At 35.0% G+C, this 16,924-nt stretch overlaps 1 long non-coding RNA gene across 2 annotated transcripts in view; it reads right to left on the bottom strand.

The window, feature by feature from the left end:
• LOC138921822 (uncharacterized) overlaps positions 1-16,924 on the bottom strand; it is a 213,680-nt gene that overhangs the window by 127,902 nt on the left and 68,854 nt on the right. For both annotated transcript variants that reach the window (XR_011434695.1, XR_011434696.1), the window contains exon 2: positions 2,565-2,636. This is a non-coding gene — a long non-coding RNA (uncharacterized lncRNA). The remainder of the gene's footprint in view (positions 1-2,564; positions 2,637-16,924) is intronic.

The following is a 16,924-nucleotide window of genomic DNA, read 5'->3' as shown; positions in this document are numbered from 1 at the left end:
TTGACTGATATAGGGGTATGAATACCACTGCTCCAGCATCCCATAGCTGGGATAATGTGGAGGCATGCATTTTCTGATGTTTTCCAGGGGGTCCCTGCAGGATTCATCTCTAGATGTCTATTGTGGTAGCTGGTAGAAGAACATACTCATTATTGGCTGCCTTCCCTTCCCTGTCTCACATCCCTTTGATCATGCTGGTGTTCCCTGTCCCCCCAGATAAACTACATGTACTTTAATCTTTGACTTTGTGGAAACCCAACCTAAGCAATCACCAGGAAACAAATAGCCATTGTGTTATGAAATGTGTCCAATTAGTCTCCACCTAAGTACTATCTGATTAAAGTAGTAAACCAGGGTCTGGCCCTGTGGCTTAGTGGTTAAGTCTGATGCACTCTGCTTTGGCAACCCAGGTTCACAGGTTTGGATCCTGGGGGTGGACCTAAACCACTCATCAGCCATGCTGTAGCAGCAATCCACACACAAAATAGAGGAACATAGGCAACATCTGTTAGCTCAGAGCGAATCTTCCTCAGCAAAAAAAAAAAAAAAGAAAGAAAAAAGTAGTAAACCAGATATACACGTGTGAAATAATCATGAATTTTTCCTTATGTATCATAGCTGTTTGAATCTGAACATAAAAGCAACACATATTACAAGAAGCTTTGTTATATGGTATACTGTAGAATACTCAGAATATGTTTTGCAGCATAACAGTCTGTTGAAATGGTTAGGTAATGAAAGATTCTGTGATGATATTATTTTGGGAAATACTACATACGATATTCTTTTCTTAGAGATTTGCAATGCATGTGAGCATGTTAAAAGTAAAAAGAACGCCTATAGCAAAAATAAAACATAACAATAATCTGTCTTCATTTGAAGTTAATATTTCTCAAACTAATTTGACCAGGGAAACTCTTTATAACATAATTCCTATTGATACCTAGTGAAATCAGTGTTTTGTTGAACATAATCCTCATCACTAGCAATAGAAAATTATGGTCTGTTTATCTGTGGGAAGGTAACCGACCTACGCAATTATGAAAGCTGTAATCTTGATTTCATTAGACCCATAATCTTACCAGTCACACAAAACTGCTGAGCATTAGTAATTAATTATTAAATATATTGGCTACATTGGAAAGTGGCATTGCTTAAAAGTCTTTTTTATTTATTTATCTTTTTATTGAATAAATTGGATATATAACATTGTTTAAGGAGTATAGCGTGTTCCTTTGATATATTTATATATTTTAATATCGTTGCCAATGTAGTGATATTTATCACATTACAAAATTATAGTATAATATTATTGTCTGTATTAACTACACTGTGCATTAGATATTTAGAGTTTATTTATTACTTGTTTCAAGTTTGTACTGTTAAACAACATCACTCTTATCCACCCCCCATCCCTTGGTAACCACCATTTTACTGTTTTTCACAGGTTTAACTTTTTTTAGATTCCACATATAAGTGATATTATACAGTACATGCCTTTCTCTCAAATTTGATTTTTAACTCAGATAAAAACCTAGGGGCCGGCCCCATGGCCGAGTGGTTAAGTTTGCAAGCTCCACCTCCCTCGGCGGCCCGGGGTTTCACTGGTTTGAATCCTGGGCGTGGACATGGCACCGCTCATCAGGCCACATTGAGGTGGCATCCCACATGCCACAACTAGAAGGACCCACAACTGAAATATACAACTAGATACTGGGGGGATTGGGGGAGAAAAAGCAGAGGAAAAGAAAAGATTGGCAACAGTTGTTAGCTCAGGTGCCAATATTTAAAAAAGAAAACAAAACCCAGACCCCAAAATGTATGATCTCTTTAATATTTTGCTTCAGTTTCTTAAATATTATCATATTGATAACATAATGTTGAGGTGACAAAATTAATGCCTATGTATACTCCATCAAAGTCCATAAGTAATTTTATTGTTGGTTCAACAGAGAGGCCCCATTTGATTAGGTTAATAAATCATTTTGTTAGTTGACTATAGCTATTTATTTTTCCTCAAAGATTGGAAAATAGTCTTTAAACACTCATTAATTAATTGATACAACATAATTTTCAAATAATGGCATTTCTTAAACTTTTATGTCTGTGATAGCAATAGATGTTTAAGTATGCTTTTTTTTTAACTACATAGATATCACTGTCTTCTAAGTTCACCATATCTTTGAGCACTGGTGTGTAGTTAGACTCTGCTTTTGTAAACTAGCTTAAAGTACAAGGATTTAGAGATTTATTAAAATAAACAATTCTCAATTAAAGTGTCAATTTTTATTCAAGATGCATTTAACATCTAGTGTTTTTTTTCTGCTTGGTGAGAAGTATTTATACTCTCCAATCTTTTCTTCACACGTTTGTCAGAGCTGGTTTCAAAATACAGTCCTAATTATGTTATCTCCTCACTCAAAAATCTTTGTTATTTTGATGTCATTAAGCTAGTCTCCAAATGTGTTTGTGAAATTCCCATCCATTTTCAGGAAGACCCAGTTCAAATGCCTCCTCATTAATGAGACAGGTGTTGAATCCCACCCCACTGGCATTAATCTCACCTTTTTCTGGGTTCTTATACAATGCAGCTTCTATGGGCAAATGGCTTCATCTCCTTGAGGTTTCTTTATATACTGAAATAAAAACAACATCATCAGTTGTTACGTGCAATAAATAACTTGAAGTGTGTAAAGTACCAAGCACGGGGTTTGGCAAATATTAAAGCTCAATAAATTGTAGCTATTCATATGTCTTATTATTATAGCACACAGCCTGCTTTGTGTTAGAGTTATTTGTGAACAAACGTGTCTCTTTCTATTAGCATATAAACTCTTTGAGGGCAGACTTTATGCCTAAATTGTATCTCAATGTGCCCAAGGTATTGAGCACTTCTCTGGCATACTTTGCTTGTTTGTTTTACTTTTAATCCATGGTAATTTAATGCAAAAATAAACATATAAATTTATATGTAATATCTGTGTCTTGCAGTTAGCAGAACCATTACATTTTCTAATTCACAAATTTACTGAGCTGGCACCATGTGCTTATCACATCATAGATTCTATAAGCAATATTGGAGTAGGATTAGCTATGGCAGAGTCATATTTTGAAATATTTACTTATGTGTGCGTGTCCGTGTTTATCTCCCTACATTAGCTTTGTCTTCCCCATTGGTGGTCACTGCTCAAACTAGACTTTCACTATTACTGCCCAATGGAATGAAGGCTACAGCAGAAATTTAACTAGAAACCGCTTGGCTGGGAAAGAGAGTCAGAGTCAGAAAAGAAGTACACACAGTAGATGCTGGAGTAAGTTTCTAAGAAGGGATCTTCAAGTATGCCTCACTCAAGGAACATCTAAGTTTTGGTGTGGGTAGAAGGGGAATAGAACTTCAAAACAGGTTAAAAATTTAAAAGTAGATGGAATCTGTGCTGCTTTTTTTCATATGACTCAGAGATCTTCAAGATTCAAGCAGTTTTTATACTTCAGCATGGTGCAAGAGCAGGTAAAGAAGGCAAGGAGATGAGGTTTGGCTAGGTAGGTCAATCTGGCCTGAGACAATTCATAGAGCTTTTTGTGGCTCCAGAGTGGTAAGAGAGAGAAGCCAGATTTTCCTCTGCTCCCAGGAAAAGCACAAAAGTAAGCCAGAAATTAGAGGTTGCAAACAAGCAAGAGAGCTAGCTGGCAGATCCTAAGGGTCTCATTGTTGAAATAAGGGGGTGGTGTAGAAGAAAATAGTAGTAATCTTATAACTAGGAATTCAGAGAGAGCATGACTACCTTAGTAAATGTCAGGACAGAAAATTACAGCTGAGAGCAAGACAGAACAATATCTATTCCAAAGGTTGCATGAGATGGACACATGAGAATCTAGAACCAGATCACCCCTCCCCTAACACATTCATAATTCTAGTGAGCACCCTATATACACCCTTAATTAAATAACCTCTCAAGGAAAAGGAGAGGGAAAGTAAATCCTTTCCTAATGTGGCAAATCCTGAATTGAATGAAAAACAAAATACTGAATTAACTGTTTTACAGAAATAACTAGGTTCAGTTGTCTCCTACTGAGTCAAAGAGGGACTCAATAGAGAGATCACAATAAATAATAGAAACAAAAAGAAAATTTGTCCACCTGAGTTTTATACTGTAAAATTTGTATTCGGAATATATTCACTATGTCTTGAAGAGTGTCGTTCAAAATTCCAGATAATTTTTCCACCAATTGTATGTTTGGAGAAACTAGTAATATTGAGAAAACATTACGCACACATGGTCAGTAAGTAACAATACGAAATAGTCTAAAATTCTGTATAAAAATGAAAAATGTAGATCCATAGTTTTTATTACTCCCAATGTGTAAACATTGTTTTTCAATTTTTAAAATAAAAATTGCATGTACTTAAAGTTTACAACATGATTTGATATAGACATACACAGTGAAATGATTACTACAATCAAGCTAATAAACGTATCATCTCCTCACATAGTTACCATTTATTTTGTGTGTTATGAGAGCATCTGAAATCTACTTTCTTAGCAAATTTCCGGTATTGAATACAGTATTAACTATAGTCATCATGCTGTACATTAGATCTGTGGACTTATTCATTCTATATAACTTCAACTTTGTACCCATTGACCAACATCTCCCCATTTCCCCCACCTCCCTGTCCTTGGTAACTTATGTTTAATAACAGAACATATATTATGTGGAATCTGTTTTTCCAGCTTTATTGAGGTATAATTGACATATAACATTGTATAAGTTTAAGGTGTATAATGTGATGATTTGATATATGTGTATATTGCAAAATGATTACCACAATAAAGTTAGTTACATCCATCACCTCACATAGTTAACATTTTTTCGTGTGTAGTGAGACCTTTTAGATTTACTCTTTTAACAACTTTCAAGGATGAAATACAGTATCGTTACTTATAGTTATCATGCTATACATTAGATCCCAAAGACTTATTCATCTTATAAATGGAAGTTTGTACATTTTGACTGCATTTACCCTTTTCTCTCACGCATCCACCCCTGGCAATCACCAATCTACTCTCTTTCTATGATTTGATTTTTTAAGATTCCACATATAAGTGAGATCATACAGTTTTTGCCGTTCTCTGATTTATTTCACTCAGCATAATTCCCTCAAGGTTCATTCACGTTGTTGTAAATGGCAGTATTTCCTTATTTAATGCTGAATAATATTCCATTGCATATATATACTCCACCTTCTTTATCCATTCATCTTTTGATGGACACCTAGGTTGTTTCTACATCTTGGCTGTCGTAAACAGGCTGCAATGAACATGGAGTGCAGATATCTCTTTAAGGTAGTGATTTCATTTCCTTCAGATATATACCCAGAAGTGGGATTGCTGGATCATATGGTAGTTTTCCTTTTAATTTTTTGAGGAACCACTGTCTTGTTTTCCATAGTGATAATACTAATTTGTATTCCCACCAGTGATGTTCAAGGGTTCCTTTTTTTCCATATCCGAGCCAACACTTTTAATCTCTTGTCTTTTTGATATTAACCATTCTGACAGGTGTACAGTGATATATCATTGTAGTTTGATTTCAATTTCCCTGATGATTCGTGATGTTGAGCACATTTTCATGCACCAGTTGGTCATTTGTATGCTTTCTTTGGAAAAATGTCTATTCAGTTCCTCTGCCTATTTTTTAAAAAATTATTTTATTGGAGTCATATTGACTTATAACATTGTGTAAATTTTCGGTGTACATTAATATATTTCAGTTTCTGTATAGACTGCATCATATTCATGACCAATAGTCTACTTTTTTCTGTCACCCTACATATGTGCCCCTTTATCTCTTTCACTCTACCCCCACCACTTTCCCTTCTGGTAACCACCAATCTGTTCTCTCTATCTACATGTTTGTTTGTTTATTTAACTTTCACATACAAGTGAAATCATACAGTGTTTCTCTTTCTTTGTCTGACTTATTTTGCTTAGCATAATACCCTCAAGGTCCATCCATGTTGCTGCAAATAGGAAAATTTTGTCTTTTTTATGGCTGAGTAGTATTCCATTGTGCATATATATATATATATATATATATATATATATATACACACACACACACCGTATCTTCTTCATCCATTCATCTGTTCATGGGCACTTGGGTTGCTTCTACGTCTTGGCTATTGTGAATAATGCTGCGACAAACATAGGAGTGCATATATCTTTTTGAATTATTGATTTCACGTTCTTTGGATAAATACCCAGCAGTGGAATAGCTGGATCATATGGTATTTCTATTTACAATTTTTTGAGAAATCTGTATACTGTTTTCCATGGTGGCTGCACCACTTACATTCCTACCAGCAGTGTATGAGGGTTCTCTTTTCTCCACATCCTCTCCAACATTTGTTATTTCTTGTCTTGCTAATTATAGCCATTCTGATGGGTGTGAGGTGATATCTCATTGTAGTTTTGATTTGCATTTCCCTAATAATCAGTGATGTTGAACATCTTTTCATGTGCCTGTTAGCCATCTGTAGATCTTCTTTGGAAAAATGTCTGTTCATATCCTCTGCCCATTTTTTGATCAGGTTGTTTCTTCTTTTGTTGTGTTATATATATGAGTTCTTTATATATTTTGGAAATTAATGCCTTGTTGGATATATCATTTGAAAATATTTTCTCCCATTTCATGGGTCGTCTTTTTGTTTTTTTGATGTCTTCTTTTGCTCTCTCTACCCCCCTCTGCATTTTTTTCCCCTGAGGAGGATTTGCTCTGAGCTAACATCTATTGCCACTCTTCCTCTTCTTTTTCTCTTTTTGCCTGAGGACAATTAGCCCTGAGCTAACATCTTTGCCCAGCTTCTTCTATTTTGTATGTGGGTCACTGTCACAGCAGGACGATGAGTGGTGTAAGTCTGTGCCTGGGATCCAAATCCACAAACTGGGGCTGCTGAAATGGAGCACCCAATCTTAACCACTACACCACGCGGCCAGCCCCACATCTCTGTCCATTTTTAATTGACTTTTTTATATGCTGTTATTTTATTCCCACACTGTCCAGTTAAATTCTACAGAGCTAGTTTCCCATAGGTCCTGTCTTAGTTAGCTCAGGCTGCTATAACAAAATATCATAGATTAGGTAGTTTAAACAACAGACATTTACTTCACACAGTTCTAAAGGCTGAGAAGTTTAAGATCAATGTGCTAGCAGATTCATTGTTTGGTGAAACCCTTATTCTTGGCTTGCATAAGCCTTTCTTCTTGTGTCTTCACGTGACAGAGAGAGAACTAACTCTGGTCTCTTCCTTTTCTAGAAAGGATACTAATCCCATCAGGGAGACTCCACCCTCATAACATCATCTGAATCTAACTGCCTCCCAAAGGTTTCACTCCAAATACCATCATATTGGGGGTTAGGGCCTGAGTTTGTTTTTTTGTTATTGAGCTATATGATTTTCTTATATATTTTGGATATTAGCCTCTTATCAGATATATGGTTAGCAAATATTTTCTCCCATTCAGTAGGTTGCCTTTTCATTTTGTTGATTGTTCTTTTGGTTGTGCAGGAGCATTTTAGTTTGATATAGTCCCACTTGTTTACTTTTGCTTTTGTTGCTTCTGCTTTTGGTGTCATATTCGAAAAATCATCATCAAGACCAACATCAAGGAGCTTTTTCCCTATATTTTCTCCTAGTAGTTTTACAGCTTCAGGTATTACATTTAAGTCCTTAGTCCGTTTTGAGAAAACATTTGTGAATGGTGTAAGACAGGGGTCCAATTTCATTCTTTTGCATGTTAATATCCATTTTCCCCAACATCATATATTGAAGAGGCTGTCTTTTCCCCCTTGAGTATTCTTGGCTCCTTTATCAAATGTTAGTTGGCCATATGTGTGTGGACTTATTTCTGGGCTCTTGTTTCTGTTGCATTGGTCTGTATGTCTGTTTTTATGCCAGTGCCATGCCAGTTTGAAATCAGCAAGTGTGATGCCTCCAGCTTTGTTCTTCTTTCTCAGGATAGAATCCATTCTCTTATAGGAGGGGGAGTCAGGATTCTGGGGAAGATCATTAGGTCTGTTACAGTAATAGAATCAAAATTTTAGTCAAAGATAAGATTTTTTTCATAATTTTGTTCATTCTAATCATTTCAGAGATTACAAAACAACATTAATTCATTTAAGACATATTTTTGAGGTTTTCCTATATGACAAGCAGTCAAAATGATGGCAGACCTTGCCCTCATTGAGCTTACAATCCATTGAAAGAAAAATAATAAGACAAACTCATTCACTATACAGATGTTGCACACTGATAAGTGCTAAAAGACAATAAAGCCAGAAATATTGGAGTGGAGGTGAAGTGAAGTGAAGGTGATCTTTTAAATAGAATGGAAAAAGAAGGGCCCCCATTATGGGAGTTAGAAAGCCACATAGTAAAGTGTTTTTGAGAATAGAAAATTCTAATGACTAAGGTGAGGAATGCAATCAAGGCGCTACTTTTATCCTTAAGGAAATGAAGAAATGTGATAAATGAGGGTGGAAAAAGGTATTATATATAATAATATAACGTGAATATATTGTGAATCATTCGCTTTGATTTACTGTAAACCAAATAATTAAAAGTACACACTACTATTATGCAAGTATTGCACGTCCTTGAATCTTTGGAAGATTATTTAACATTATAAATAACAAAAGAAACTATTGATATGTTATTCTACTTAGGATTTCAGCTAATATATCAGACAGATGTTAAAAATATCTTTCAAGGGGCTGGCCCCGTGGTCGAGTGGTTAAGTTCGTGCGCTCCGCTGCAGGTGGCCCAGTGTTTCGTTGGTTTGAATCCTGGGCGTGGACATGGCACTGCTCATCAAGCCACGCTGGGGCAGCATCCCGCATGCCACAACTAGAAGGACCCACAACGAAGACTATACAACTATGTACCAGGGGGCTTTGGGGAGAAAAAGGAAAAAAATAAAATCTTTAAAAAAAAATCTTTCAAACAACTAATAATAATCATTATAAGTTTAATATACACACATATAGCCATTCTGAAATTAGGAAAAGATTATAAAATGTCCAGAAATGATTGGTATTTTTCCAAAAAAAAAAAAGAAAAGACAAAGAAGGGCCCGTTTTAAACAAGCTACAATCAAGTAAGGCTTACGGGATGGGAGGGAGTGAGCCATGGAAAAGAGGCAATCACAAGTGCAAAGTGTCTGAGATGGGAACATTCTCAGGAGGTTACAAAATAAAGGTTAAGTTACATGTTTAAAAGTCCAATTATAGTTAGGAGCAGAGACAAATCATGAAAACAGTCCGTAGATTCCCAGTGCAATGCTCTTTCCTCCCTACGCTAATCAGCTTTTGGTGTTGGTAGAGTAGCAACATGCAATTGCTTAGAAAGCAATTAGAGGACTTGTGCTAGAGCTGTACATTTAGAAATTGTTACAGTAAATGAATGAAGAAACCAGTAGAATGGGTCGGCTCTCCTTGACAAATACATGCCTTCTTAGACTAGCTAACATCTAGCAATTTCTGTCCCCAGGAAGTGGTCAAAGTTTTCACAACTTGAATAATTTCTATCCGATCTTGAAAATTGGTGTCCAGATTTATTTTGCAGCACCAGAATGACAGAATCATTTGGCATAGACCTAAATATAACTCTTCTCTTTGTTAAAATTAAGAAATCTACAAGAAAATTGCATGCAGTATAATAATTTCACAAATTTATTCAATTTTTTCCTTTATTTAAAAATATTGTATGGTTTTAACATTAAAAGGTATTAAGGCACTATATACTTACCCAATGTCTAAAATGAAAAAGATTAGAAAAATAACAAATGTTGGTGAGGATGTGGAGCAACCAGAACACTCATATGCTGTTGGTGGTAGTTTAAATTGGCACAAATAATTTGGAAATCTGGTAATATTTGTTAAAGATAAATATATGCACACCCTGTACTCATAGTTCTACTTCTTTCTCTATACATAACAGTGTGCATATAATCACTAAAAGAAATGTACAAAAGTGTTCATGGCAGCACTATTGATAGTTATTATTAGTTAATTTAATTCCTTTTCAACTTGTTCCTTCTGCAACAATTATTACATGTTTGTGCATCTGACAGATTTTTTAAATGATAAATATTTAGACTATATTGTTAATAATCAAAATGTTAAAATGTCATCTTTTCCTAAATCATACGTAATATTCACTGATTGCAACAGTATCTATATTTGATAAAATGATAAACAAATAAAATTAAAAATGGAAGATGCATATCCAAAAGCAGTATGCATAAAAACCTGACAGAAGGCACAGATGGTAGTATGGTAAGTGTTCTTCCTAATTGCAAGGAAACCTTTTCTCTTGGGCAAACCACTCTGAAGCTTATTTAAATGTCTTTCATGTGAAGATGCTTGGGACAACAGAATCTGATTGTCAATTGCCCTAATCTCTAGAGAACTGAAAGGTTATCTGATTGGGAGAAGTCAGAGAACTAGGAATAATTCCCTTGCAAAAGTAGAAATATGCCTAATGGCACTGTCCTGAGGATGAACTAAAGCAAAGGCCTTAGAAAGATGCCAAGTAAACATAGTTGTGTTGGGAGATATCACATGCTTACACTGATAACACCATGGTTTTGTCAAGTTTATTGAAGAGAGAAAAGAAATCCTGGAATTTAAGTGATCCTAAGAAAAAAAACACTCTTTTGTTTTTACCATTTCCTTCCAAATTCACCTATGTGAATTTGGGAGTAGTCCGCATAGGTAAACAGAGAGTGAAATTGTTTACATTTCCCCTAAAACTGTATAGACAAAGGCTTATTACACCAGATAAAATGTTTAAGAGAGGATTCTCTACAATCAAATAGATAACATTACTTCTTGTTTTGATTCACCCTTCAAATAATTAGTATAAATAGTTACACTGAAGCTGAGTGAATTCCTATGAATCTAAGTATAATTAAATGTATTTATAAAGCTATATTATTAAATTTATTTTAAAAAGCCAAGGTGCTAAAAATGCAACTTATAAAAATACTGACAACTTCATATATGTAGTAGATATCAATGTAAAAAAATGGATAGTTTCCCAGCAAATGGAAGGATAAAAATGCTTTATGAGATTGATTTACATATTAGAAATCATTGGTTAATAATTTAAAGATTCCTCACTACATTATTTACAGTAGCCAAGATATGGAAACAACCTAAGTGTCCACCAATGGATGAATGGATAAAGAAGATGCAGTATATATATATATATATATATATATACACACACACACACACACACACACAATGGAATACTACTCATCCATAAAAAAGGATGAAATCTTGCCATTTGTCACAACATGGATGAACCTTGAGGGCATTATGTTAAGTGAAATAAGTAAGAGGGAGAAAGACAAATAGCATATGACTTCACTCATATGTGGAATCTAAAAATAAACAAAAAACAAACTCATAGATACAGAGAACAGATTGGTGGTTACCAGAGGGGAAGGGAGTGAGGAGGTGGGCAAAATGGGTAAAGGGGGTCAATTGTATGGTGAAGAATGGTAACTAGACTTTTGGTAGTGATTACTTTGTGGTATAACAGGTGTTGAATTATAATGTTTTACACTTGAAACATATAATGTTATATACCAATTTTACCTCAATAAAAATAAAGGAGAAAAGTATAAAGGAATGTAACCTATAAAAATTTATAAATGAAATAAAAGAACACTTTTCATAAACCTTTGAAAGCAAGATATCAGAGAGAGATTTGTACAACCATATTCATTGGGGCATTATTCAAAATAGTAAAGAGGTGGAAGCAACCTAAATGTCTATTGACAGATGAATGGATAAAGAAAATGTGGTATATACGTACAATGAAATATTATTCAGCCTTAAAGAGGAAGGAAATCTTGTCACATGCTACAACATGGGTGAAATTTGAGGATTTTATGCTAAGTGAAATAAGCCAATCACAGAAAGACAAGTACTGCATGATAACACATATATGAGGTATCTAAATTTTACAGTAATGGAAACAGAAAATAGAATGGTGTTTGCCAGGGACTGAGGGCAGAGGGAGGTGGCAATTTGTTGTTCAGTGGGTGTAGAGTTTCAGTCAAGTAGGATGAAAGGGGTTTGGGAATCTGTTGCAATAACAATGTACATACGGTTGACATTATAGTACTGAACACTTGGAAATTGCTGTGAAGGTAAATTTTATGTTATGCGTTTCTTTGCCAAAATAAAAAAATAAAATACTTATTCAATACATATAAACAAAATACATAAACAGTAATGTACATGTGTTACGGGCACACGCTCTTCCTGCTGGGTGGGCTGTGGTGTGGGCTGTGATAAGGGTAGTCACAGTGATTTATATTTTCCCTTTTTCCTTCACACACTTCTGGACATTTTGATATTTTTAGAGAAAGGTTTTCTGTAGAATAAAAACCTCAGGCAAAAGTTACAAAAAAAGAAATGTGCAAGAAAAGTTCTTATATAGATAAAAACAAAGCTAAGGCATTTACAGATAACTAGCTAGAAACCTGTTCTTTGATTCCAAATAGCTAAATGAATACACATGGCTCGTAACCATTGAACTAAAATTCTAAAGGAAAAAAATGTGTTCTAATACAAGATAAAAAAGTGTTGTTGTATCAAGTGTTGTAAAAGGCAATATTAAGGAAATACTTTTATCAACTAAGCTGAAGATGAAAAGAAAAATAATTAAAATGGGACTTCCCCCAAGAATATTAATGCAGAATATGAGGTTCAACTGTGTGGATGCTGAAGGATTAGGTACTGGCTGCTTTAGTCTACATACTATTCCAAATGGGTAGATGCAATTATTTAATGCTAATTTTTAATCTTAATACCAAAATATAGGAAACCATTAATGGAGGGGGGATCCTGGAGTTACTTGGGAGCTAGCTCAAAGAGAAATACTTAATTGGAGTTAAATATGATGGTAGAACACACAGTCACATTTAACAATCACTCCGTAAAGAGATTCTCAGCTTAGTCATAGAACAGAGTCTAGGGTTCAGATCAGGGAACATGGATGATAAACAATTAGGTGGTTTAATAATGATGATAATAATAGCTAAAATTTCATGAGCATTTACTCTGAATTAGGCACTGTCTTAAACTCTTCATTGCCTTATTTAATCCTAAACAAAACTCATCTACCCCATTCACAGATGAAGAAATTGAGGACTCAAGAGGTAAGGTAACTTCCCTGAGGTTCTTTATCCAGGTAACACTGGAGCAGGATTTGAGCCCAAGCTGCATAGTTATTGGAGTCACACAGACCTGGTGTCATGTCTTTCCTTTACTAGATCATTACTACATAAATTTGGACAAATTGCTTGACTGCTCTGTGCCTTATTTTTCTCATCTGTCAAAGGGGCCTAAAAATACAATGCTATTGTAAGGCATCAGTAGGATAACACATGTGACGGGCACACAGTAAGCACTCAATAAACAGTGATTTCTTCATGTTTCTTGCTGAGATCAAGAAGAGTAGTTTAAAAGAGTCTCCAAGAACTTTTGCAATCAAGCTGACACAAACTGAAAAGGATTTCCTGAGGCCACAAATAAATCTAAGTTTCCTGAAAACAATGAACTTTAAAGGTAACTTAATTTAAAAAATAAAATAAAACCCAAAAGGTAAAAGTTAGTGTTAGATTAATTTTGTCAAAAGTTAGGGGAAAATACCTAGAAAATTTAAAATTCTTTCTAAACATATATCATAAATTTACACGTAGTTTTTCACACGTATGTCTTAGCTATTGGCATACAAATGATTCTGTTTTTGTGGAAAAATAACTGAATATAACTTGCAAACTCTATTCTTTTCTGATGTACAGTTCTTGAATGGGGCCTGAGATTCCTGGAATTTCCATATAATAATCCTTTTGGTGAGAACAGATTGGACTAATAAATGAGAACCATGCGTCTTAATAAAGTTTGCTGGGCCCTTTCCTGAAAAATAAGCTGCGTATCTACATTGAGTGAAAATAATTGACATTCGCAAATTATTTGCTTAGTGTAGGAATCCAGAACCTTTTTACCTATGGTAGAAATAGCTCCATAAAGCTATCAAGGAACATGTAGTCTTTTGTATCTCAAAGAAGACAAAAGGAACTGTTGTTGTATTTAATCATAGATCCACGATTTCTGCCTCAGAAAAAAGTAATGAAAAGAGGTTAGAATACTCCTACCCTTTGGTGGAATATTTCCTGTGTTTTATCTACAGAAAGTTGTCTGTGGGCCAGAATATTTCATCACTGACACCTGGTCATCCAGTGAGGCAAGCAGCTCTGAGGATCAAAACTGTTTTGACTATTAAAGGTTCCCACCTTCACGTGGGGACATTTAGGGAGTATAGACAATATCTCGATATTGCTTTTCATGGATAAAGACTCTGCAAAGGCCTTTAACTGGTATTGGCATCCTGAAATTTCTACCTCTTTATGATTAAAAAGAATCAAAGTTTGGGCTGGTACAGAGAGAGAAAAGGAATCCTCAAGCCTTGGAAATATTCAGTGTTCGTATTGGTGAAAATGGAAAAGAAGAGATGAATGAAACCTAAATCTCAGCAGACTTCTTTCTAAATGAGTTGTGAAGCTCACTTTATTGCTGCATGAGACAAAGAAGAAACAAGCTAGTAGCTAGGAGAAGGAAAATAAAAGGGTTTTAAAGCTTTTATATCAGAATAAAATACGAAAATATTTAGTATAGTTAGTGTTAAATAAAAATACACTGAGCCGATTTCAAAGGGCTACCTCACAACCATTAAAGTTACCTACACTTTTTCTGGCCAGACAACAACTAATCAGATGAAGTAACCTGCTGAGCACCACTAGCATATAATATTTTAATATTAATATTAATATTTTTCCTTCACTAAATTTGCTAAAATGAAATAGACTTCTTGTGTATTAGTTTCTAGGCCTGCTGTAACAAAGTGTCACAACCTGGGTGGCTCAAACAGAGAGATTTTTTTTCTCTCCCTGTTCTGGAGGCTAGAAGTCTGAGATCAAGATGGCAGCAGGGCTGTTTTCATCTGAGGGCTGTGAGGGAGAATCTGTTCCGTGCTCCTCTCCTAGCTTATGGTGGTTTTCTCACAATCTTTGGTGTCTCTTGGCTTGTAGAAGCGTCACCCCAATCTCTGTCTTCATCTTCACATGAGTTCTCCCTGGGTGACTGTTTGTCTCTGTATTCAAATTTTCCCTTTTTATAAGGTCACGAGTCACATTGGATTAGGGTTCACCCTAATGACCTCATTTTAACTTAATTACCTCTAAAGGTCCTACCTCCAAATAAGGTCTCATTCTGAGGTACTGTGCATTAGGACTCCAACATGTCTTTTTTGGGGGCCCACAATACAACCCATATACCTTGGGATCTAGCTAATACTATATCTAGGGGGGATGGAAAATCAATATGATCCAGGACATCTAGTTATTTTCAGAGAGCATGGATAGTTTTAGAGATGAATAAAACAGAATTGACCGATTTAGAGGCATTGATCAGGCCACACTGGAAATTAATCCTAAATCAAGGGCTTTATTCTATAGTACCAAAGGAGACACTTCTTTCATGGTGAAGTTGGATAAGGCTCTGAAATTGGATTGTGAAACAATCTGAATTAAGGTTTTGTTACATGTCTTTGGGATCTTTAGGGATGGCTGGACCCTTTATGTTATTACAAGAATAGTGTAGTGCGTCTGATCTTTATATCAAAATTCATTTCAGAAGGTTAAAATAAAATATTGAAGTACTATCTGGGAAGTTCATAGTCTAGGCAGTTGAGATTTGGAGAGAATTACCATAAGCTAGGAATGAGAAATCTTTTCCCTCTACTTTCGTCTTTAAAAAGTCTGCTACAAGCTGAGCATCTTACGAGTCAAAAAGGACCAACAAACTTAATGTGTTTGCATGCTAAAGAGTTCAAAGAAGCCAGATGAGAAGGTATTCCCACTGAATAAATGATGAAAAGCTGAGCATCTAATAAAGACAAATTAAACCAGTTATAGCCAATTGAAACTAGTTGAGTCTTTAAATAGAGCTATGACTTCATGATGAGTTTTTTAAATTAAGGTATAATTGACATACAACATTATATTAGTTTCAGGTGTACAATATAATGATTCAATATTTGCGTATATTGTGAAATGATCACCACAATAAGTCTAGTTGACATCCATCACTACACATAGTTACAGAATTTTTTTTCTTTTGATGAGAACTTTTAAGATTTACTCTCAACTTTCAAGTATGCAATACAATATTATTAACTATAGTCAAAATACTGTACATTACATCCCCATGACTTATTTCCTTTATAATTAGAAGTTTGTGCCTTTTGACTCCCTTTGCCCATTGGAACCACCCTTCACCTCCTACCTCTGACAATCACCAATCTGTTCTCCGTATCTATGAGCTTGGGAGTGTTTTTTTTTTAGATTCCACATATAAGAGAGATCATACGGTATTTGTTTTTCTCTGTCTGACTTATTTCACCTAGCATAATGCCCTCAAGGTCCATCCATTTTGGATGAATGGCAGGATTTCCTCTTTTATATGGCTGAATAATATTTCATTGTATATTTATATGTATATATACATATATATACCACATTTTCCTTATCCATTTATCTGTCAATCGACACAGGTTGTTTCCACATCTTGGCTATTGTAAATAATGCTTCTATGAGCATGGGGGTGCATATTTCTTTTCAAGTTAGTGTTTTCATTTTCTTTGGATAGATACCCAGAAATGGAATTGCTGGATCATATGGTAGATCTATTTTTAACTTTTTGAGGAAACTCTATATTGTTTTCCATAGTGGCTCTACCAATTTACATTCTCACCAACAGTGCACAAAGGTTCCCTTTTATCCAC

Source organism: Equus caballus, chromosome X (genome assembly GCF_041296265.1).
Source record: "Equus caballus isolate H_3958 breed thoroughbred chromosome X, TB-T2T, whole genome shotgun sequence".
In the NCBI taxonomy this organism is placed as follows: domain Eukaryota; kingdom Metazoa; phylum Chordata; class Mammalia; order Perissodactyla; family Equidae; genus Equus; species Equus caballus.
This window is presented reverse-complemented; position numbering and strand designations above follow the sequence as displayed.